Below are 23957 nucleotides of genomic sequence, written 5' to 3'. Positions count from 1 at the left end.
GGAACCAGGTTTCTCATTGGTTACCTGCCTGGGACTTCTGTGCTGTCGCCACCTTGTGGCCAGCTAGAGAAACAACAAGTACGGTGTTGCCTTTGGTTAAGTGAATAACTAGACAGTATAGGCTTGCATCCTTACTGCAAGAATTAGGCGTGGCACCAAGTAACCAGTTACTTGTAAGATCATATTATCTATGGTGTAAAACTCCGATTATTAAAAACTTCCTTCTGATACTAATCCAAGTTCTGCTTAGTTTAGCCTCCTTTTTTCCTGGCTTTTAAATTCTGTTTAAAACATTGTTTCAAGGCAATCGCTTCTTGTGCTTTGTTCAAATCCCTTTTCTTCCCTAAATAACGAAGCTCCTGATCTTTCTTTTAATGCTCTGATTCCAGCATCCAGCGGCTGAGACAGGGCTTCAAGCGAGCAGGACAGCGCAGGCGCAGAACTAATTGAGGAGGTTGTCTGGGACAGAGCCCAGCCACAGGCAGATTCCTCCGGGCATGAATGGCACCACTGCGTTGGCCCATTTGGATGTAAGGCTTCTGTCTTTTGTTTTCTAGTGAGCCAGTCTTTGGTGAGAGGAAGGGGTCGGGTCGCCTTGCTAAGTAAGAAGATACAGCCCATCTCAAGAATGTTATGTCAACACCCACAGCATGTCAGGATGGGTGCCCAGAAAGGGTTTGTATCCCATCGCAGTATCAGCCCCGAACACAAACAGCCCGGACCTGAATTCCGATGGGGCCATTTAATCCCACCCACCCTTCTTAGGAGTAAGAGCCTAACTTCAGACTCGATTTAGGCTAATCTAAATCTCAAGATGTTTCCCTCATAAAAATTGCTCCCAGGGGGCGGGCAAGATGGCTCTGACTTACTGCCAGACATGACGATGAGGGTTCAAGTCCAGGCCCCATAGGATGGAAGGAGAGAATTGACATCTGAGGGTTGTCCTCTAAGCTCCACAAGCAAACTGAGACACACGTGACAGGCCCTCCCTACGAGGATAAATAAATGTAATAGACAACTGCTCCCAAGACAAGTGTTTCATCAGCGGCACCAAGAGGAGAAAGATGGCTTCCATTCTCGTACTGCTGATTGGGGCTCACCCCTGCTTGCACTGTCCTCTGGGGACTGAACGACAGTCTCTCTGTGGTGACTTTCAGTGTTCCTGTCTGTAGTCACGGGATGGTTTGTTGTGTAGTTCATTTGACTTCCATCTCTTATTACACAGCAAGGAGCTCTGCTCTTGTCCCTTCAGAACAGAGGGACAGAAGTGGTCAGGAGCAGGCCTAAGGTCAGCCACAGTTCCAAAGAAATAGTCTGAGGTGAATAGAAAGCTTAGAACCGTGATGCAGAAACCCTGATACAAAACCTCAGGGATGGGAGCACCATAGCCCTGAGATGGCATTGGCCAGCCAGGAAGCAGGGGCTATCTGATATTGTCCTCAGGCAGGCTCCCAGATGCTCCCAGGGACTTGGCTACAGCATCATTTCCAGTCATACCTCAGGGAGGCAGGCAGCAGGGTGCTTTTCCTTTCTTTCAGTTAGCTGCTGTGCTCAAAGGCGTGGGTGGGTGACATCATACTCCCCAACCCTGACTGAGGTGTTCCAGCAAAGCCTTCTCTACCCCAGCCTCCATCACCAGAAAAACCAAACACTGCTTTTCCTCCTGCTTCTCCCCCTGGCCTTGTCCAGGATTGGCGAATTCTTCCCCAAAGGGTAACAATGAAAGCCAGGTCATAATTAGAAAGTGTAAGGAATGAATTGCTACAGTACATTTTCTGGATGGGGCATTAATAAGAGTCACAAACAAGGAGGAGGCTTGTGACTAGGTACCCTCCCCCCAGGCTGGTGGCTGTCCCTGCTAGTCTCAGAAGTATGAGAATTGGAAAGTTAAAGGAGTCTGCTATTATAGGACTAAGCCCATGATCAGAGAATGATACGGTCTCAAATACTAAATGATTTATTAGATAAGGCTTTGTCCTAAATCAATAGGATGGGGAATTTGAGAAGGAGATAAGTCCCAGACTAAGGGGGGGGGGGAGGAGGACAAACATTTCTCACAGTGGAGTTGGAGTGGATACTTTAAAACCACTGTCTTGGGCCATTTTCAGTGTTTCTCTAAGCTGGCAGCCATTTCTGCAGAATCGCATATTAAAAAACACTTTATGCTGACTAGTCTCTTGATTCTGTTACCTATTTCCAACAGAAATACAGAGAGCAATCTAAAAATCACTTCATGTGTCCACAGAGAGTTGTGTGATCCACCGACTGTGTAAAGTGACAATGACCACTCCATAGTAGGATTAAGGGGAAGGAGTTTGTTGTAGATACGAGAGGAGAACAACCAGGGCGTCTGGAAGAGCCCAGAGCAGAGAGAGAAAGAAGTAGTCTGAACATCGCCAGCAGACTGGTTATCACCAGGACCATCTGCAAGAAGAATAGCAAGGGAGAGACAATAGAAAAAACATCATGAGAGATGCAGGAAAAGAGCGGAGAGCAGGGCAGTGGTGGCGCACGCCTTTAATCCCAGCACTTGGGAGGCAGAGGCAGGCGGATTTCTGAGTTTGAGGCCAGCCTGGTCTACAAAGTGAGTTCCAGGACAGCCAGGGCTACACAGAGAAACCCTGTCTCGAAAAACAAAACAAACAAACAAACAAAAAAACAACAGAGAGACTCTATCAAGAATAGCACTGACTGCTCCTTCAGAGGACCAGGGTTCAATTCCCAGCACCCACATAGCAGCTCACAAGTGTCTGCAACTCCTATTCCAGGGGATCTGACTCCCTCCTACATGCTGGCAAAACACCAATGTTATCAATCAATCAATCAATCAATAACAGGTAACAGATTTATAAAGAGAAGGAGGGGGCAGTCCATGAGCTGGAGGGAGTTAGGGGAGGAGAGAAGGGCTAGGATGCTAGCATTGGTTTTGAAATGTCTAACAGGTGCTTGTGATATTGAGGGAGCCCAGAGGGCACATGGGCTTTGATATGTTAATAGATACCACGGATAGCCAGAGGTCCCTTTGGCCAAGAGCTAAGTAAAAGTATTCCTTTAAGAGATGGGAATGAGTTTCATAAGTTCCGGAGGAATGCTGGCTTTTATCTGACCACCTGAAATCATCCTAGTCCAGGTTGAGCTAATTTCTGATTATCTTGATTGCCTTTTAAAGTTTGGGAAACTGGAGTTTCCATTGAACCTGACACCAACTCTTTGGTAAGCAGCAATTTTCAGCACACGTGGGATCACCTAGCCATTCCACAGCTAACACCCTCAGCCTCTTGGAAGACCCACAGACTCGAGAACTGTAGAAACCAATTGCATGCATCAACTCTAGACCTTGAAGGAGACTTTTTTTTTCTTCTGTCCCTAGTAAGAACCATAGAGCTTTAAGAATGACAGTCTTGGGGCTGGTGAGATGGCTCAGTGGGTAAGAGCACCCAACTGCTCTTCCGAAGGTCCAGAGTTCAAATCCCAGCAACCACATGGCAGCTCACAACCACCCGAAATGAGATCTGGCGCCCTCTTCTGGTGTATCTGAAGACAGCTACAGTGTACTTACATATAATAAATAAATAAATAAATAAATCTTTAAAAAAAAAAAAAAAAGAATGACAGTCTTCTCTTACCTGCCAGACTCAGTAGGTGGGGACCACCTGCATGGCATCCTCTCACAGAGTAACTAAGGCAGTAAGAAACCAAGCGGAGGACCCAGAGCTGAAGAGCAGTGGATATGGAATTCGCTTCCTCTGATACACAGGGAACATTTCTGATCCATTCCTGACCTCAAACTGGGTGCTTGACCTCAAGTCACTTTCCAACGACGTTGGTGACGTTGGTTGTGCTGTGTGTACTCTGCACACAGTCTCCTTGGAATTGTTAACGCAGCACGCTGGGATGCAGCTAAGATGGTTGTCTGCTTCTCAAGCTCACACAAAGTGCTGGGTTCTGTTACATCTCAGTGTTAGCATTTCTTCCAGGCTCCGCCTCACAGTTACCTGGCAGCAGGGGGGGGGGGCTCACTCTTTTCTTGCTCTCTTCCCCTCTTCCCCCTCTGTCCTTTCTCTCCCCATTCCCCTCTCTCTCTCCATGTGTTCATGGCTGACCTCTACTCTATTCTCTCTCTCTCTCTCTCTCTCTCTCTCTCTCTCTCTCTCTCTGCCTTTCTCTGTTCCTACTGCCCCCTCCCATGCCCTAAATAAACTCTATTCTCTACTATACTCATTGTGTGGCTGTCAGCATGGGCCCCCCACCGAGGCCTCTACCATACCACACCTCTACCAAACAAATCCCTGGCTTCTTTTTCTTTTTCTATAAAACACAACACTCAGGATGAGCATATGTCCAGAAATGACAGTCGTGGCTCAGCTCAAGCAGGACTATAGGATTTTGAGCAATTGGATAAAAGCCAGCATTTCTCCAGGAACTTGTGAGCCAGTTCCTGTCTCTCAAAAGAGTCATTTCCCTTGCCTCTGGCAGAAGGGACAGATGGCTCTCCGTTGTCATATACCTGTTATTGCATGTCAAAGCCCATCCTGGCCTCCAGGCTCCTTCAACTCCTCTTCATACGTGCTAGATATACACCTCAAAGCGCAGGCTAACATCCGGGCCTTCTCATCTCCTCCTTCACTACAATCGCTCTCAGGCCCATGCAGTTCACAGGCCCCCCCCCCCCCACACACACACACCCATTTGTTCTCCATTCTCCCCCTCCCCCTGCAACCCCTCCCCCACCTCTCCACCCTGCTCTCTCATCTCTTTCTTTCTTGCTGTTCTCTGCCATTCCCACTTCTCCAGCCCTGGATGTTGGGATTCACACCAATTTGGATAAAGTTTTTGGTTTTAGATCTGGTGGCACCCACTCTCCCAGGCTTTGCCAGAACCAGAAGGCTCAACCGTGCAGCATCCTGCCTATAGCCTGGGGCCACACAGTGGGGAGTGGGGGGTGGGGAAGCCTCAGGTCAAATGTCTTTGAACTTAACTCACTCCCCCCCCCCGGGAGTTACAGCACCAGAAGATTAACTTATTCTCCGTCCTGAGCTAATTCAGTTTAAGCCAGATTTCAGGATATAAAGGCAAGGGTTTTTTTTTTTTTGGAAAATACTCTTGGGTAAGTTCACTGGTTCCAAGGAACGAAGCCAGGGAAGTCGCCAAGGTGGGGAGAGAGAGAGAGAGAGAGAGAGAGAGAGAGAGAGAGAGAGAGAGAGAGAGATGTCAGAGAGAGAACAAAATGTCTGAATTATATAGGAAAGAGATTCTGGGGGAGGGGAAGCTCAGCTGGAGAGTATACCAGCTATACCCTGCAACAGGTAGGGACTGAGGCATGCTGGGAGAACTTGGAAGCCAGGTCTGCTTTGGTATGTTAAATATGACCTCAGCTATTTGTCCTAGGTCTGAATCTCAACACTGGCCGTGTCCAGTGTTTTTCTTTCTCTCTTTTATCTGGACTCTTTCAGATATCTGTTCTCTCTTATCTACAATGAAAACCATCTCCCCAGGTCGTGGCACGACCATTTCAGCTTTTTCTTGAGACCTCACAGCAAAGTAGAGCACACTTGTAATCCTAGCACTTTCAAAGTCAAGGCATGAGGACCAGAAATTCAAGGTTATCCTTGGCTATTTCATAAGTTTGAGGCCAACCTGAGCTACCTGATCTGTCTCAGAATAAAACTAAGAAAAGGAGGAGGAGGAGGAGGAGGAGGAGAAGGAGGAGGAAAGACCTTTCTTTTCATCTCAACTGTTTTCTTCAAATACAGCTTCTGAAGCAAGGACTTAGACTCCAGCAACATATTAAAGAGGTGACCCAGAGTGCAGAATAAGAATAAGTGTTAATCCTGGGATTCTCAACTTCACAATTGTCGAAATTAAAGCAAGCTGTATTTGAGTGCATTCTAGGCTGGCCAGCTGGCTGTCTCCCTAAATGGGGGGGGGGGGGAAGCAGCCGCCCCTAGCTTCTTGAAGTTCTTTTTATAGGGGAGAGAAGGTGTTCACAGGGGGTGAGAGGGTTGCCAATTATTCATTGTTAAATGGATACAATGAAAAAGGGAGGAACAAAGGCAAGGATATGTATCAAGTGAATGGGGTTACAAGCAGTTACAAAGGCATAGATACACATCAGTGAGTGGGGGTGACAAGCAGGCTGCATCTGACCAGGAACTTACTCTTGATTGCAAATAGAGACCTTAATTATCAGGGACTTCACACAGGACACTCGGACTTATCTCTTAGCTAGATTTTAGCACCAAGCAAACTGTTTCAATTATAAACAGAACTCTCATCCTGCAAGGTAGTTTCTGTGTTGGTCTTCTTCCAACCTGTGAGGTAATTTATTTGTTCCTGCCTTGGTTTCCCTTAACAAAAGAGAAAACTGAAACAGAAACATCAGAATGAAGATTAAAACAGAAACATGTATTTGGGGGTCTGGGGAGATAGCTCAGTCAGTACAGTGCTTGCCATATAAACTTGAATTTGATTCCCCCACACCCACATAAAAAAGCCAGAAGTGAGGTTGAGAAGACAGCTAGCACTCGATGCTCTTGCAGTGGACCTGGGTACACTTCTCCGTACCCACACAGCAGCTTGTAATCACATGTAACTCCAGTTCCAGGGGATCCAATGCCTTCTCAGGCACTGCAGGAATGTAGGCCATACACATACAAGCAAGGAAAACGAATACATACATACAGACAGATATAGATATAGATATAGATATAGATATAGATATAGATATAGATAGGAGTGATGGTGTATTTTTATATGCCCAGAACCTGAGTAGAGATAGGATGATTCCTAGGACTAGGTGGACAGCTACTAGCCTACTTGTTGAGCTCCAAGTTAACAAGAAACCCCATTTCAATGAGGACGGTACAGCTTCCTGAGGAACAACGCCTGAAGTGTTCATACACATTTGCATACATGTGCCCCCAGATGGGTACCCCCACAAACATATGGGTACATACACAAAATAGTTAATTCTGGACCCACTAAGATTGAACTATAATTTGCTTATTTACTGACTTGAGATGTTTTTCAAGCTCATTGAAGAAGTTAAGCTGGCAGCTGTCATGTGGAATCAGATGAGTCAGGTCAATAAAAAAAAAAAAAACAACCCATCGATGTTTGGTTTCTCCAGCAACAAGCTGATGATGTAATGTCTGCGCCTGCCTGCGCCTGCCTTTCTAGTCCTCGTGGCTGATGTGAATTGATGGGAAGAGTGAGTATATCGACTCTACTTCAAGTCCAGAAGGCTCCTTTCCAGATGCCAGAATCTTACCTGCGGTCTTTTGCTGCATTAAAAAAAATGGTGAGTTGCAATTTTCTATAAAGTTTGAATTCACATCGTCACAGATTCTTTTTCCGTGCCTTACTCAGCAGGAAGCAAGCCCTTATCATGCTCATTTCTTTTTTATGAACAGGATCTAACAACTGTGGGTTCAGCAAATGGAGCTGAAAACCATTTTTATAACATTCGTGAAGTACAACTGATGGGCACTCTCGGTAACTTCTCTGAGTTTGTTGGTGCAAAGAGACATGGCCACTGCACACCTTCTGCTGGGGATGAAAGGACTGGAGGCAAATCAAGTTTGCAGCTGCTCAGCATTTCTCGAGCATTCTCAGGCAAAGTAAACGAGGAATGATTATAATTTTAAAGACCGCCCCCCTCTTCCAACCGCTATCTCTTAGGGGCCCAGCTTTGAATCAGCCGTTCTGAAATCTGCATGCTAATAAGTTCCTCTAAGTGATTTCCTGAGAATTTACCTGTTGTGACACTATTCCTTCGGAGGCATGAACAAGTGTCTACTCACCCCAGATAGGGAACTGAAGAACAGTTACGGGCATCATTGAAGTCTAACCTGGTGAGTGAGCTTTCTTGAGATCACTTACAGGAAAGGAATGTGGGTGAAGGGTCACTCACAGGAGCAAAACTGACTGAAAGTCAGCTGCATCACCAAAGTCCACCCAGCATGGGTGTCAGCTCACAGAAGCGGGGAACCTGCAGCTCACTGCACAGCCTGCAGGCAGCTCAGCAGGTTGGAGAATGTCTTCTCCCAGTAGCTCAGGTGATGTGAGCCTCTTCCAGGAAGCTGGGCTGATCTCTGCCTTAGAACTCAGGTTTTCAGGATTGCAAAGTCAGCTGAACCCTTACCTGCTTAGCCACCCCGCAGTCCTAAAGCAATACACGTTTCATTTTAAAGAAAAAATTTTTAAAGATTTATTTATGGTATGTGAGTACACTGTCATTATCTTCAGACACAGCAGAAAAGGACATCTGATCCCATTACCATCAGATGGTGGGAATTGAACTCAGGACCTCTGGAAGATCAGTCAGTCCTCTTAGCTGCTGAGCCATCTCTCCAGCTCCCAAAATTTTTTTAAATTCACTTTACATCCTGATTGAAGCCCCCCATCCTCCCAGTCCCACGCTCCTACCCCTCCCCCACTCTCCCTCTCCTCTCCTCTCCTCTCCTCTCCTCTCCTCTCCTCAGAAAAGAGCTTCCCCCTCCATGGGTACCAACCTCCCTCAGTAATAGACTTTACAGTTTTATTTGTGTTTTATTGTACCTTGTAATAATTTTGTTGCAAATTTTATAAAATCTCTCATTTTGTTTCTGATAATAAAACATATAAACACACACTTCTGGAAAAGCTTTTGTTATGTCCTGAACTCTTCAGATATATGGATTAAAATAGTTTCCATTTCTCGATTCAAGTTGCCCAGACTCAATGCAATGTCTGAGTTTGGTGGGATAGTGTTTGTCTTACCGCCCGCGCCCCCCCCCCCCCGTCTCTCTTATTATATACTAGTGTGTGAGCTGGTATATATGTATTTGTATATATGCATGCACTATCTTCCTCTTTTACCTCTCTCTCTCTTTTTTTTTTTTTTTTTTTTTTTTTTAATATTTAACTATTTGTATAGGTGAACATGCAGAGGTCAGAAGACAACATCTGGGAATTTGTTCTCTCCATTTATTGTGTGGGTACCAGGCATCAAACTTAGGTCATCAGGCTGGGCAGTGTGCAGCCTTACCTGCTGAACCATCTGGCTGGCCTCAATTTCATTCTTTTACAAGGTTCATTTTACTTTAAGTGTGTGTGTGCGTGTGTGTGTGTGTGCATGTGTGTGCGTGTGTGTGTGTGTGTGTGTGTGTGTGTGTAACCCATGGAAGCCAGAAAACAGCACTAAGTCCCCTGGAGCTGGAGATACAGGCAACTGCCACTTCATTGGATGTGAGTGCTGTGAGCTGAACTCTGGTCCTTAGGAAGAGCAGCAGGCCCTGTTAACAACGGAGCCATCTCTCCAGCCCCTGCCCCTCCAACTTTAGTTTTTGAGAAAGTGCCTTTCCCTGAACCTGGATCTTACTTATTTGGTTAGACAGAGCCAGCTAGCAGGCCCCCCAGTGCTGGAACTACTGCTATGCCCAGCTTCTCACATGGATTCTGGGACCCCAAACTCAGGTCCTCATGGTTGAACAGTGAACACTTTCCTGTCTGATCCATCTTCCTGGACCCATGGGCTGCTGTTTTAAAGCCGAGCATCTGAAGAGTTCATGCTGTTATTACCGTGTCATAAGCTTAGACTCAAACACAAGTCAAGTGGTGCAACCAGATTTAACTTTTGCTACCAAGGACATGGAAAAATAAAACAAGGGAAGTGAAGTATTTCCAGTAAAAATGATGATCGGTCAACAGAGACTCTGTTGACAAGATGAAAATGTGTATATGTCACACACGTAAGACTTCACTTGAATTTTGAAGGAGGAGGATGTGGAGGAGGGAAAAGAAGGGGAAGGGGGGAAGAGGAAGAAGGAAGGAGAAGGAGGGGAAGGGGGAAGAGGAGGAAGAAGGGGAGGGGGAGGAGGAGAAGAAGAAGGGAAAAGATGGAGGAGGAAGAGGAGAGAAGGAGAAGGAGGAAGAGGAGAGGAGGAGGAGGAAGAAGAAGGAGAGGAGGAGGAGAGGGGGAGGAGGATAAAGGCGGGGAAAGAGGAGGGCAAGGAGGAGGAGGAGAAAGAAGAAGAAGAAGAAAGAAGGAAGAAAGAAGGAAGAAAGGAAGAAGGAAGGAAGGAAGGAAGGAAGGAAGGAAGAAAGAAAGAAAGAAAGAAAGAAAGAAAGAAAGAAAGAAAGAAAGAAAGAAAGAAAGAAATCTAAGAACAAAACTGCCATCTTTAGACTAAGGTCCACTCTTCTTTTTGGTTACTCTGCCATGCACTATGGCTGTTTGCTAGCTCCCTTCAACTGTCTCTCAGTATGAAAAGAGGGACTAGGAGGTGTGGCCTTCTTGGAAGAGGTATGTCACTGGGGTAGACTTTGAGGTTTCAAAAGCCACACCAGGTCCAGCCTCATGCTCTCTCTCTCTCTCTCTCTCTCTCTCTCTCGCTCGCTCGCTCTCTCTCTCTCTGCCTCCATCTTGCTAACAAGCTATATAAGCTCTGCTGCTCCATTGCCATGCATGCCTGTGTGCTGACAGGTGTGTCATGATGGTCAGACTCACCCTCAGAAGCTATAAGCAAACCTCCAATTAAATGCTTCTGCCTGAGTCATGGCAGTGGGTCTTGGGTCTTCACAGCAGCAGAACAGGGACTCCAACAACCTCCTTCTGAAGAAATGTCAGCAAATGATCTTGGTGTTTATTTCCATTCTTTTGTGAACACTTGGTGACAAAACACAAGCCCATCCTCACTGAGGGACTTAGGGGGGCTTGAGGAAAGGACCTAACTTCATCATCCCCTAACAAGGGCAGGGGAAGTCCTGAGATATCAGTGTGAACCACTGGGAGCTAATGAGGCATGGGAGATAAAGGGAAAATGGGGGCATTTCTGAGCTGGCACCACTTCCTGACCTCTGTCAATGATTCTGTGTAATCTGACTCTAAAAATAAAATAATTTCCACCTCTCAGCTGAGGCTCGCTGTCCAGACACGCAAAAGTGTCTAGAGTCCAGGCAAGGCAGTAAGGGCTGAGGAGAGGCAGGCACATTAAGCAATTTTGCAGAGAGGTTCCATTCCTTCTCTGCGGCAGGGCAGGAGATAAGAGAGGTCTTGGGAAACCAGGCCTAGGGTTCGTAGAAGCATCATGGCCACATCCTGGCCTCATTCTTCCCTTTACTGCCTTAGCCCCAGGGAGGGAATGAGGACAGCTGGCTGATGCTTTGTTGCCTGGTGCTCAGGTTCACCTGGGCCCATCGGATTCTTAGAGCTTGCTTTTCCCATCTTTCCACAGTCACGCGCTAGGGCTGCCTCGATGTCACCCTGCTTAGTCTTTCTGTCTTGCAGACAGACAATCACTGTCCTGTGCTGCAGCCAGCAGCAATACTGACTATCTCCTGGTACCCACAGTTCACAGACATATCCCCAGTGCTCTTGGCCTATGATGTCAGTAGCCAGCCCTCAGAAGTCCGTAATTATGTGCTTCTCCAAGTCTAGCCACATGACCTCCTTGGGTGACTTAGTTAGGGTTTCTATTGTTGAAGCAAAACACCAGGACCAAAAAGCCACTTGGGGAGGAGAATATTTATTTGGCTTACACTTCCAGATCATAGTCCATCATTGGAAGAAGTCAGGACAGGAACTCAAACAGGGCAGGAACCCAGAGGCAAGAACTGATAAAGAGACTGTGGAAGGGTGCTGTTTGCTGGCTTGCTTCCTGTACTGGCTGGTTCTGTGTCAACTTGACACAAGCTGGAGTTATCACAGAGGAAGGAGTTCCCCTTCAGGAATTGCCTCCACGAGATCCAGCCGTAAGGCATTTTCTCAATTAGTGATCAAGGGAGGAGGGCCCCTTGTGAGTGGTGCCATCCCTGGGCTGGTAGTCCTGGGTTCTATAGGAAAGCAAGCTGAGAAAGTCAAGGGAAGCAAGCCAGTAAGTAACATCCGTCCATGGCCTCTGCATCAGCTCCTGCTTCCTGACCTGTTTGAGATCCAGTTCTGACCTCATTTGGTGATGAACAGCAATGTGGAAGTGTAAGCTAAATAAACCCTTTCTTCTCCAACTTGCTTTTTGGTCATAATATTTTGTGCAGGAATAGAAACCCTGAATAAGACACTTCCCATGGCTTGCTCAGCCTGCTTTCTTATAGAACTCAAGCCCAGGGATAGTCCCACCCACCATGAGCTGGGCCCTCTCCTATTGATCACTAATTGAGAAGATGCCTTACAGCTGAATCTTATGGAGGCATTTCCTCAACGGAGGCTCCCTTCCTCCCTGATGGCCCTAGCTTGTGTCAAGCTGCCATAAACCCAGCACATAGCAGTTCTCAGTGCTCCACCCTGAGGTCAAGGCTGGTTTCTGTGGATGCTCACGTAGAAGTAGAGCCACTTTGCATCATGGCTCAAGTACACGAGGAAGTGAGAACAAGGCCTACTCTAAGCTCTGAGTTCCCTCAGCTCCGGAGATGTTCCCTCAACCCTGCTTGGGGGGGGGGGGTTTCCTCTGGTGTGGGTTTAAACATTCAGCCCCCTCAGCTCCTTTCTTCCCTTCATAAAAAGAGGAAGGGAATCATGCCTGTTAGCATTCGGTCTAAACTCCACCCCACAGTTACCTGGCAACTGTCAGGAAGGCCTGACCCACTATTAAAAGGGGCTGCTTGCCCCCTCCTCCCTCTCTTGCTCTTGCCCTCTTGCTGTCTCTTGCTCCCTCTTCCCTTCCTCCTCTCTCTCCACGTGCTCATGGCTGGCCTCTACTCCTCTACTTCTCTACTTTCTCTCTCTGCCTCTTTCTACCTCTACTACCCTCTTAACTCCCCTCTCCATGCCCTGAATAAATTCTATTTTATACTATACCACTGTGTGGCTGATCCCTTGGAGGGAAGGGATGCCTTGGCACGGGCCCACTGAGACACCCCCTTCCCCTAACCTTACCACACCTCCATAGAGCGTATCTCCCATGCTAATGAGGCATCTCAGTGTCTTGGCTTTCAGCCAATGACCTTTTCCCACCCTGGATATTCTTACCTCCTTCCCCCAAACTACATAAAATCCCTGATTCATCCCAAGTAAAGTTGATCTGTCTCCCCCAAGCTGATCCTGGAGAGTCATCATTTTCGTTCATACTCACGGGGCTTCTGAACTCCATGGCTGTCACCCCCGATCCTTTTGCCCTCATGGAACAATATCAGCCGATGACCCCAGAGGGCAGGGAGGGTCAGAGCTTGACATTGGTCTTCAGAATCTAGAAAGTTCCTCCCATATTGTGCTGTACACTCACATACGCAACACTTTAGGGAGGTGTTTTGTCTTCTCCTGGTATTGTTCCTCCATCCCGGTGTTTCTTGGATGGGGAGGACAAATATGGGTCAACTGTTTCCAGGCTGATGATTCAACATCTGTGTATGTCTCCCCCTCTCATGGATTGTTGGCCGAAACAGACAATGGACCGTGGGAGCAGAGATGACAAGCAGGGGTTAGGAAGCCCCGTGAGTGCATACGGTGAATGACCTCATGGGGACCAGCTTAGCATCAGGAGGCAGATCAACTTTACTTGGGGTGATTCAAGGCTTATAACGTTCTGGAGGACGGAGGGTAGGAATGTCCAGGATGGGCTGAGGGCTTAGGGCATCAAAATGCCTCATTAGCACGGGGATGCTTTTCAGGAATCTCAGGAGCTAGCCGAACAGGTTTTATCAGGAGAAAGGAAATTGATCTTGTAATCAAGTAGAGGCGTGTGTGAGGGCTTGGAATTCTCTAGTCGGAGAAGGAAAAGCCCAGCTATTGAAGGGAATCCTCCATGTTGTGCCCAGCCCAAAGGCTATCCAGGCACGGTGGTCTTCGACCTTAATTATCAGAGTTTTCTCACACAAAACTTCATACAGAATCACACCTAATCCAAATGAGGGCTACACCCCAGGAACGAGCTGACCCCAGATGCACCAAGTCTCAGAATTCCAGGGCATCGTCTGCACCGACAGCCCTGCACACCAGGCGTGAAGATGCCTCTTTCTCTGTCCCACACAACTTCATACTCCTCATCCCAGCAGACTAGATGCCCACAGCTCCTCTCTGCTCCTGATTCAGCTCTCTTCCCTCACAGCGACATAAGCTGAGGTTCCAGAAGAGGAGAGGACCCTGCTTTGAAGATATCTTGTACTTCTGCTCTTGGCACCATGTGAAACTGTTTTTTTTTGTTTTTTTTTTTTTAAATTACAATCATTTGATTTTACCAATGAAGACTCCGGAGCCAGATGCAGTGGTGAAAGCCTGCTAGCTCAGAGAGGCAGAGAAGGCACCCAGCTGACCTTCCTACTCCACCAACATCCCAGAAGGAAAAGGCCCTTCTCCTACAACTTCAAGGCAAAAGACCTTACAGAGGAATCCCTTAGAATTTTTAACAGGAGCTTCTTGAAATTTGAACATAGTTTTAAACCTGATCACTAATCATCGAGGGTAGAAATGAAAATATTTCATATTTCAAATTCTAACTAACCCTAAAGTCAATAATGACCTAAAATATGTGAGAGGAACACAATATGGAGAGCCTCCATGAGCCGTTATGAATCAGAAAAGTCTCCCTCAAGGACCCCAGATGCACCAAGTCTCAGAATTCCAGGGCATTGAGGAACTGTTGTTTTTTTTAAAAAAAAAATCCCAACCATTTGATTTTACCAATGAAGACTCAGGAGCCAGATGCTGGGAATGTGAAGAAAGCAAGATGGGATGCAGCTCACTTGATAGAATGGTTACCTAGCAGGCAGAAAGCCTTGGGGCCTACCCTCAGCACCACAAGCAGCCATGATGGGTACACACCTGTGTTTCTAGCACCTGGGAGGTAGAGGTAGGAGAGTCAAAGTTCCAGGTCATTCTTGGCTACATAGTGAGTTCAATGCCAGCTGGAATACTTGTGCCCACTCCCCTCTCGTGTACACATACACACACACACACACACACACACACACACACACACACACACGAGTACCAGTGTAAGGGCATTTGCTCCCAACCCTGACAGCCTGAGCTTCATGACTGTGGCCATCTTGAGTCACAGAAAGATGAGTAAAGAAACTGTATTATAGGGGAATGAATAAAACACGAGAGAGTGGGTTGAGCAAAATTGAATGAGTCTACTTGAAGTTTGGAACGATGCTCAGAAGTTCAATCTGAAAATGCCTATGCAACAGCACTTAAGCTGTCCTGTCTTGTAGGACCCTAGATATCAACCTGACAACATCTCAGTGGCTCTCAGATGTGAACGTCTCAGCTCACAGAGTGAGTTTTGAGACGGGAGGCAGGACTTAAGATGCCCTATCAACTGGTTATCCTATGACATTCAGAATACACCTACACTATGGGGGCAGCAAGACTGATAGGAAATGTTTTAGGATTAAAATGCATAGTTTACAATTGTATGATTTATTTCAAAAATGGAATCACAGAGGCACACACTGTTACTCTCTGTTTACAAGAACTAGCTAGATGAACTAAATCTCCTACTTTTCCATTGCTGCAGTAAAGACCATGACCCATAGAAACTAATAGAAGAAAGAGTTTATTTTAGCTTACAGTCCCAGAAGGACAAGAGTCTATCATCATGGCAGAGAAGTATGGCAGCAACCAGCAGATACTGTAGTGTTAATCCCACCAGGCAAGAATAAGACCACTACCACAATTTTTGAGGCAAATTTGAAGCAAGTTTTATTAAATACTGGACAGGACAATGGACACTGGCAAATTTCCAGAGAGTGGCCACATATTATGTTAGTCTGGTGCTTATAAAGACAAAAATCCATAAGGTCATGTACTTCCCATCTTCATCCAGTAGGGGCGAGCGTGATCAAGCACATCCTCTGCAGCTTCAGCAGCCAACCTTTGTTTCAGAAGTGAAAACACATGGCTTGTTGTCTAACATGATCAACAGCCCCCAGTCTTCCAGGAAGTTATCTGTCCTTCAGTAAGTGGGGCTTACAGGTTAGAGGCATCTTTGTTTATAGATCTCCTAAGCATAGTAATTTAAACTTAAAACACAACTTCAGTGTTCCCATGAGTAGGAGTAGGAAGCTGATGGATCACTGGATCGCATCTTCAAAAACAAACACAAGGCAAACTAAAAGTGGGGCTGGTCTATGAGCTCTCCGATTCTCACCCCAGTACTTACTCTAGCAAGGCCATACCTCCCAATAACCTTCCCCAAACAGCCACCAACAGGGAACCAATGTCAAAATGCCCTAGCCTATGGGGGCGTTCCCATCCAAACTGCCACAGGATCCTAACCACTTCACCAAGATGGTGTGAACTCACCTGGATCTTGTTAACTAAAGCTGATCACACTATATCATGTACTTGAAATTTGCTAAGAGAAGAGATATTTGTTTTTCCCTTTTATTCTCTCTCTCTCAAGATTTAGTTATTTTATTCATATGAGTACATTGTACCTGTCTTCAGACACCCCAGAAGAAGGCATCAGATCCCATCACAGATGGCTGTAAGCTGCCATGTGGTTACTGGGAATTGAAATCAGGACCTCTGGAAGAGTAGTCGGAGCTCTTAACCACTGAGCCGTTTCTCCAGGCCCCTTCTTCTCTTCTCTTCTCTTCTCTTCTCTTCTCTTCTCTTCTCTTCTCTTCTCTTCTCTTCTCTTCTCTTCTCTTCTCTTTTCTAGAGAGGGTCTCATTATGTAGCTCTGACTGTCTTGGAACTTGCTCTGTAGACCAGATGGCCTCAAACTCACAGAGACCCACCTGCCTCTGCCTCCTGAGTACTGTGATTAAAGGTGTGCCCACTACGCTCAGCTTATAGGACACATCTTAATTGTTCTCACCATGAAGGAAAAGACTAGGAATCAGGGTGGTGATAAAAGCCAGTCTTCAGTTCTAGGAGTGTACAAACTATCCCTATCCGTTATCCATGATGCAGCATGAGAGCTGACTCTACTGTGTTAACATCCAGACTGCTTGCTTCTGTGGTTCTGAGTGAACTGGAACTGTAATCATTTTTTCTTTCATGATTCCCTTGTTGAGTTTCATAAAGGTCATTGTGTGAGAGTCCATACACTGAAGTGTCATGTGTTCTCTGGAGAATCTGTGCAGGCCTGGGATTTCTCACCAGCAAACCTCCAGGAACCAATTATCTCTGTGAGAAGATTTTTTTTTCCTACCAAGTTTATGTCTTTTGATAAATCAATAATTTTCCTCACCCCCTCCTCTCCCCTTCCTTCCCCTCCCCCCACTTCTTTCTCATGCTACTCCAGGGATGAAACCCAGGTCCTCGTCTATGGAAGACCCCTTAAGGCCCCAGAACCTCTGTTTCCTCTCAAATCTAACGTTTCATTAGACTTTTCTAAGACCTTTCTCATTTCCTATCAAATTATTTGCACAACTCTTGAAACAGACTCACGATCCATTTTTAGATATTCTGTCTGCAAAAATGTCAGAAACATTTTGATTCATGACATGAGTGATTTGTGTCTTCTTCTTTGATTGAATTCTTCACAGGTTCACCAAATCGTTTTCAACTTTAATCTGTCATAGAAGAAAAGACTCCCTTCTGTTTGTATTATCATCTACTTGTATTTGAAAATATTTGATATCTATTCCTTTAACCATCACACTTCTCTGACCCTCTGCTTTCCAAATCTCTTTGCAATCACTTGACTGCTGTTGTCCAGCTTGTGAGAGGTGTACTTAGTTCATTAATTCCCAGCCTGTTTATCGTTTATAGAAATTTTCTGAACTCTCTCTATGAATTACAAAAGTTGTTCCCATAATAAATTTTAAAGATTTATTTTTATTTACTTGCTCACGTGCGTGTGTGTGTGTGTGTGTGTGTGTGTGTGTGTGTGTGTGTGTTACAGAGTGCAGGTGTCCCTGTAGACCAGAGAATTCAGGTCTCCCTGGAGCTGAAGTTACAGGCAGCAGAGAGCTAGCTGCCTGACATGTGTATAGGTGTTGGGAAACAAACTTAAATCCTCAGCAAAAAGAGCTCCTCCTCTGAACTGCTGAGCCACCCCTCCTGTCTTCTCAACAGGTTTCCATGCAATAGTTTCCTTATGTATAAGAATATATTATTATTCATCATGTTCTATATAAATATATTTGTATATAATATTATATATGTAAATATGTGAATATATATGTGTGTGTGTATATATATATATAATGTCAATGTCAGTGATGGGGTGCAAGATCTCTTGGCAGCTCATGGGTTTTCTGACCAAATTCAGAGAGACAAGATTCTAAAAGTTCTGTGTTAGCTCTCTAGATAGCTCACCTCTTGCAGACCAAAGCCCAGTCTTTTATTTGCATATCAATTCAACTATTTACTCCCATTCTCTTCTTATTATCACACGAATCAGCATTTTATGATCTTAGCCCCTTGATTCTTAGAAAAAGACAGCAAGTACATTTGTAACATAGCAAGTCCTAGGTGGTTTGTTTGCTGGACACAGCACTCTTGGTTGTCAAATCTAGACCTAGAGACTATTTATAGGTGAGAAAGTTAGCTTTCTGCTTTCCAACTCTTTCACTGCCTAAGCTTGGCTATCCTGGAACTTGTTCTGTAGACAGACCTTGATTGCAGAAGTCTGACTGCCTTTGTAAATACAAGTAATAAGCATATCTGGGTGGAACTAATTCTAAGATGTAGTTCCCACCATGCCTGGACCTACATTTGCCCTGTGCCAGGGTGACTTGAACTCAGAAGTTGGCCTGCCTTTGTAAACACAAACAATAAACTTCTCTGGGTGGGATCCTACCCTGAGCTCACCACTCCCTCACTGCCTGGTGCTCCTGTATTACTTGCACCATGAGCCTTGTTCTTTCCCTTTTCCTTTCCCTTTACTGACTCATTAGTGCAGCTACCTCGGTTCTTGCAGGTCCATGAAGCTCCTCATATAATTCATATTGCATCCTTATGTTTTGCATAAGTTGCATATGTTTTGCATAGTTGAGAAACCCTACTTATGTATTCTTGAACTCATGTTTTCAGAGTGCTTTCCCACAGCCTTAAGGACTGTCCTGAAGGTCACAACATTACCATTTTGCTGAGGAACATTAGACACATCCTTGCTTTCAGGACTTGTACTGTTTCTAATTATCCTGGAGTCATTAGCCCTGGCAGGGAGAATGTTCCCAGGAACATGGAAAATATGTACATTATTATGCAAAGAAGCCTTATGCCTACAGCAACTGTCCGCACTTGTGGAGACCCATGTCCTACTGACTCTGCTCAGGGGTGGAAACTGTGTCACACTGTCCCTTCCATGGCTATGCCAAACCTGGCAATTTATAATAAATATATTATATACTTATGTTATTACATTCTAATATAAATATATATCACATAGTTATATAATTACATCAATATATTATTTGAACACTGTTTGGGCGAGGTTATGGAAACTTCAGGAGATGCTGCCTTGCTGGGAAAAGCCTTGAGATTTTATAGCTCTGTCCTACTTCCTATTCTTGCTCTCTTTGTATCCTGTGTGAGGTTGAAAATGTGATCATCTAGCTTCCTGTTCCTGTTGCTGCTATGCCAACAAGAGGACTCTCTCCCTCTGTAGACACAAACTAAATGGAAGCTTTTCTTAAATTCCTTTCAGTAGTGGCATTTTATCAGTGACATATATATATACATATATATATATATATATATATATATATTTCCAGGGATGATATATTAGGTCTTTTCCTATTGATTCTTTGTATTCTTCCTATGAGACATATACTAAGTGATTCTGTTCATTTAGAACTTAGGTATGGCTTGCCACAGAGTCCACATCTTAGGCTCCTGGTCTTCTACAACAAGACCCCATAAATTCAGCGGCCTGTGGGAAACATAAGCTTATTTCTCACAGTTCTGAAGATTAAAGTCCAAGACCAAAGTCCCAGCAGAATGTCTCTGTGACGAGGGTCCTCTTCTTAGTTCATAGACAGTTTTTTCCTGGCTCGGCCTTGTATGATGAAAGGCACACAGCAGCTTTTGTGAGGGCGCTAATACCATTTCCAAGGCACCATGATTGCCTCCAAAGGCTCCAATTTCCTACACCATCACGTTAAGATTAGATTTCAATATGTGATATTAAAAATTATTTAAGCTGGGTGTGGTGGCACACGCCTTTAATCCCAGCACTTGGGAGGCAGAGGCAGGCGGATTTCTGAGTTCAAGGCCAGCCTGGTCTACAGAGTGAGTTCCAGGACAGCCAGAGCTATACAGAGAAACCCTGTCTCAAAAAATAAAATAAAATAAAATAAAATAAATTAAAATAAAATAAAATAAAATAAAAATAAAAATTATTTAAAATCTACGCTTTGTGAATTTTATACATGTTTACAATGTATTTTGTCCTATCCATCTCCAAATCCCCCTGGGCCAGTTGGTTGAGGAAGAAAACACTTGATATGGCTTAACTGGTGAGTCTGCTCCACACAATGGAAGTGACCATCTCTACTACCACAGCCAGTTCCACTCAGGGTGACTCTGTGGGACAGCGATGAAAGCCAGCTTGTCCTGGGGCAGAAACCGGGTGAGTGGATTTCACTGCAGGTTGATCTACATCAAGAGCTGGCAGGAAACTTAGATCTCCGGAGACTCGTTTTTCTGGATGATCAGGGATCAGGATCTGAAAATGAATAACAATGAAGGGGGGCAGGGTGTGGTTCTACAGCCTCTGCTTCTTCCCTCTCAGAGCGTCTAGACATGGCTGCCCATCAGGCTGGAAGGATGAAGCAGAGTTGGGAACAGGTCTGTAGGAATCCAGTCCAGCTGGGAGTGGGGTGGAGGGGGCTACTTCTCCTAGGATCTTAGTGTCACAGTTCTTTTAGGTGAAGGCCTTCTCCAACGATCCTCAATGAAATAGCTCTCTGAGACAATCTTAGCTTGTATACGCACCTCCATCCGGCGAGGGCTTGTATATACTTTATTCAGGATGAAACCAAAGGTTATGTAGTTTGGGGGAAGGGGGTGAGAATAACCAGGGTGGTCAAAGATCATAAGGTATTGAGATGCCTCATCAATCAGCACAGGGAGGCGCTCCAGGAATCTCAGGCTGAGATGTTCCTCAGGTAACGAAGAGGAAGCCCCAGTGACACGGGGGAGTCTGCCATTGTGCATCAAGCTCAAGGCTTTCCAGTAAGGTCAGACTTCGACCTTAGCAGCAGGGTTTCATGACAGCAGCGGGGCTGGACCTCAAGGAGCAGGAAGAGAAGACTATTGTCTCCCTGTGAATGCTCACTTATGCAGGCAAAGAGCACCTCCTGCAGAGGTGGTCTCAACACTCAGTGTACAAAATGTCACTCACAGCTACCAGTCAGCCTCATTTCCCAGCCGCCCAGCGTCTGCCTGATGGACTTGTGAGCAGAGAGGCCCATAATGGCTGCATCACAGAGGCTGTGTAGAAGCTTACCAGCTGTGTAGAAGCTTACCAACTCGGACTCCCCAAGACCAACGCAGGAAGTCAGGAGCGCCCAATGCCAAGTGGGTAATGTGTCCATTCCTCTGAGAACAGTTCTCTGAGAGACCAGTCAGCCACCAGGTGGCAGGTTGATTCCACTGTCTGCCTTCTACCATAAATGTGGATTTATTTTCTCCACCTCTGCTTTTCCTGTTCCTAGGCTCTTGGGACAACATAATCACCCTGGTGGAATGCCCCGAGTGTGTGTCTGTTGAGTGAGTTTATTACTCATTGCAAAGGAAGTGTAGTTGGCAAGAAGTTGAGGGCAATACGTTTTATGTGGCTTATCGGAGTCAGATTTGAGATGAAGAGCGGAACAACAAAAAAAAAAATGGAAATGAAATGGTGTGGGGACGTGCTTGAAAAAAAAAATAATGCAGAGCATGCAGGTGACCAAGCTCAAGTGCTTTCTAAGGTGCACACACCCTCTTGACATAATTCATTAGCTCACAAATCCACTAATGGCAGAATAACTTATTTTTTTAAGCCTAGGACAGCCTTGAATTTGCTGTGTAGCCCGGGCTGGCCTCAAACTCCAAAAATTTCACCCGCAGACTCACAAGTGCTAGTGTTACAGATGCATGCCATGGTGCCTGGCTTCAGTGAATCCGTTCTGGAGAGTGAAGACCTAGTCAGCTCTTAAAGGAGCCTCCTTACCCTACCTCTTTGTAGCTCATAAGGAGCCTCACAGTTCAGCAGGAGGCTTGGAGACGATAAATGATAATCCCCACCGTAGGGAAACCCAGACCTCAGTTTCCCAGTTGGTGCTACTAAATGGTTACGATGCCCAGCGGTGTGCTGGTTGTGGTTTCACAGCCACGTCAGGACAATCCCTCACGCCCTTCCTTTCCAACGTGGGCCCCGCAGATTGGCTCCCAAAGAGAAGGGTGGCGAGACGAAGAAGGGCCGTTCTGCCATCAACGAGGCAGTGACCCGAGAATACACCATCAACATTCACAAGCGCATCCATGGAGTGGGCTTCAGGAAGCATGCTCCTCCGGCACTCGAAGAAATTCGGAAGTTTGCCATGAAGGAAATGGGGACTCCAGATGTGCGCATTGACACCAGGCTCAATAAAGCCGTCTGGGCCAAGGAAATAGGAATGTTCCATATCACATCCGAGTACGTTTGTCCAGAAAACGTAATGAGGATTAAGATTCACCAAACAAGCTCTGCACATTGGTAACTTATGTGCCTGTTACCGCGTTCAAAAGTCTACAGACAGTCAATGTGGATGAGAACTAACCTGCTCATGTCAAATAAAGTTGCAGAACTGCAAAAAATTAAAAATTAAAAAAAATTAAAACACAGTCACATCAGTTTGTGCGGAGGATGAAGAATCCCAGCTCGTCACAGTTTTCAGTCTCTGATGTATAAATATTCCCACGATGGCTGATTTCAGGCTACCCAGGAACTCCCTGATCACTGAAGTTAGAAAAGATGTCTCTTGTCATCTCTTTGCAGAAGCTGGTGCATTACTGAGGCCTCCACAGCCAGCCTGTTCCTCGTTCCCCAGTCTGGAGGGAAGTGGAGGACTTCCTGTGTTTCTGACAAGTGTAACCTGCTGGCTGAGCTGAGCAAACCCAATACCATGTGCGGGAGGGCTAGAGTTGTGGGCGTGGGGGGGGGGGAGAATGAACCCTAGGGCTGGAGAGATGGAGCGTTGATTAAGAGCACTCGTGACCCTTCAGAGAATCCGGGTGGGGTTCTTCTGTTCCTAGCATGCACACAGAGGCTCACAACTCTGTGACTCCAATTCCAGGGGCAAGATGCCCTCTTCTGGCCTCCACGGGTACTGCGTGCATCTGGTACACTATGTACAGGCAGGCAAAAAACATCTGTACACATAAAAATAAAGGTAAACAGATGTTTTCTTAGAGCCAATCGGTTTTATGAACCAGCTCTGGCTCGTATCAGATGGATTTCTTTGCTTTCACCAGCCTCAGTCTCTGTCTGTGTGTCTTTGAAGAGTATGCCCTCTTGTAGTGTTCTGAAGCACAGCCTTGTGTGGTACCCCTCTTCCGGCCACGTGATTCCTTCATCGGGGGTCCCCTCCTCAGTGTATTCAGAAGCTACACTTTTTAAATTGCTGTATTTTATTTATCTTTTTAGCTTGGAATGGAAAGCTTATTACTGCATCATGGCTTTGCAGAGTAGACCTGGACTTTCACATTCAGAGATCCTAATGGCATCCTTTTCAGACATGACCATCCTTCATCTGTGTAGGAGCATTGCACAAGGGGAAACGCTGGAAGGTAAGACATCACGAAGCTATGGTCCACACTGGTTTAAACAGTCCAGGCAAGCGTGCTGGGGATATTGATCCTTTTTCTTAAATGACCCTTTACAAGGGACATTGAGAACTGGAGGCTCTGGGCTGGTTACCCAATTAAGCTAAATGAACAACAGAATCTAAGAACAATAAGCCTCTCAGACCTTAGGTTGCAAATTCAGGACATCTGGCCTTGTGACCATTTGATGGCTGAGCTGTGAGACAGCTACTGTGGAATTGAATCAATGTCGAAGATGTTCTCCCTGGCTTCCTTTTGGCCTTTCTCTCTCTCTCTCTCTCTCTCTCTCTCT

The 23957-nt window shown here is 45.7% G+C and overlaps 1 pseudogene; it reads left to right on the top strand.

Moving 5' to 3' along the window:
* The window catches only part of LOC110302447, a 40263-nt pseudogene extending 17644 nt beyond the window's left edge, over positions 1 to 22619 (top strand).
* The last annotated feature ends 1338 nt before the right edge of the window (positions 22620 to 23957 follow it).

This window comes from Mus caroli, chromosome 9 (genome assembly GCF_900094665.2).
Source record: "Mus caroli chromosome 9, CAROLI_EIJ_v1.1, whole genome shotgun sequence".
Classification (NCBI taxonomy): domain Eukaryota; kingdom Metazoa; phylum Chordata; class Mammalia; order Rodentia; family Muridae; genus Mus; species Mus caroli.
This window is presented reverse-complemented; position numbering and strand designations above follow the sequence as displayed.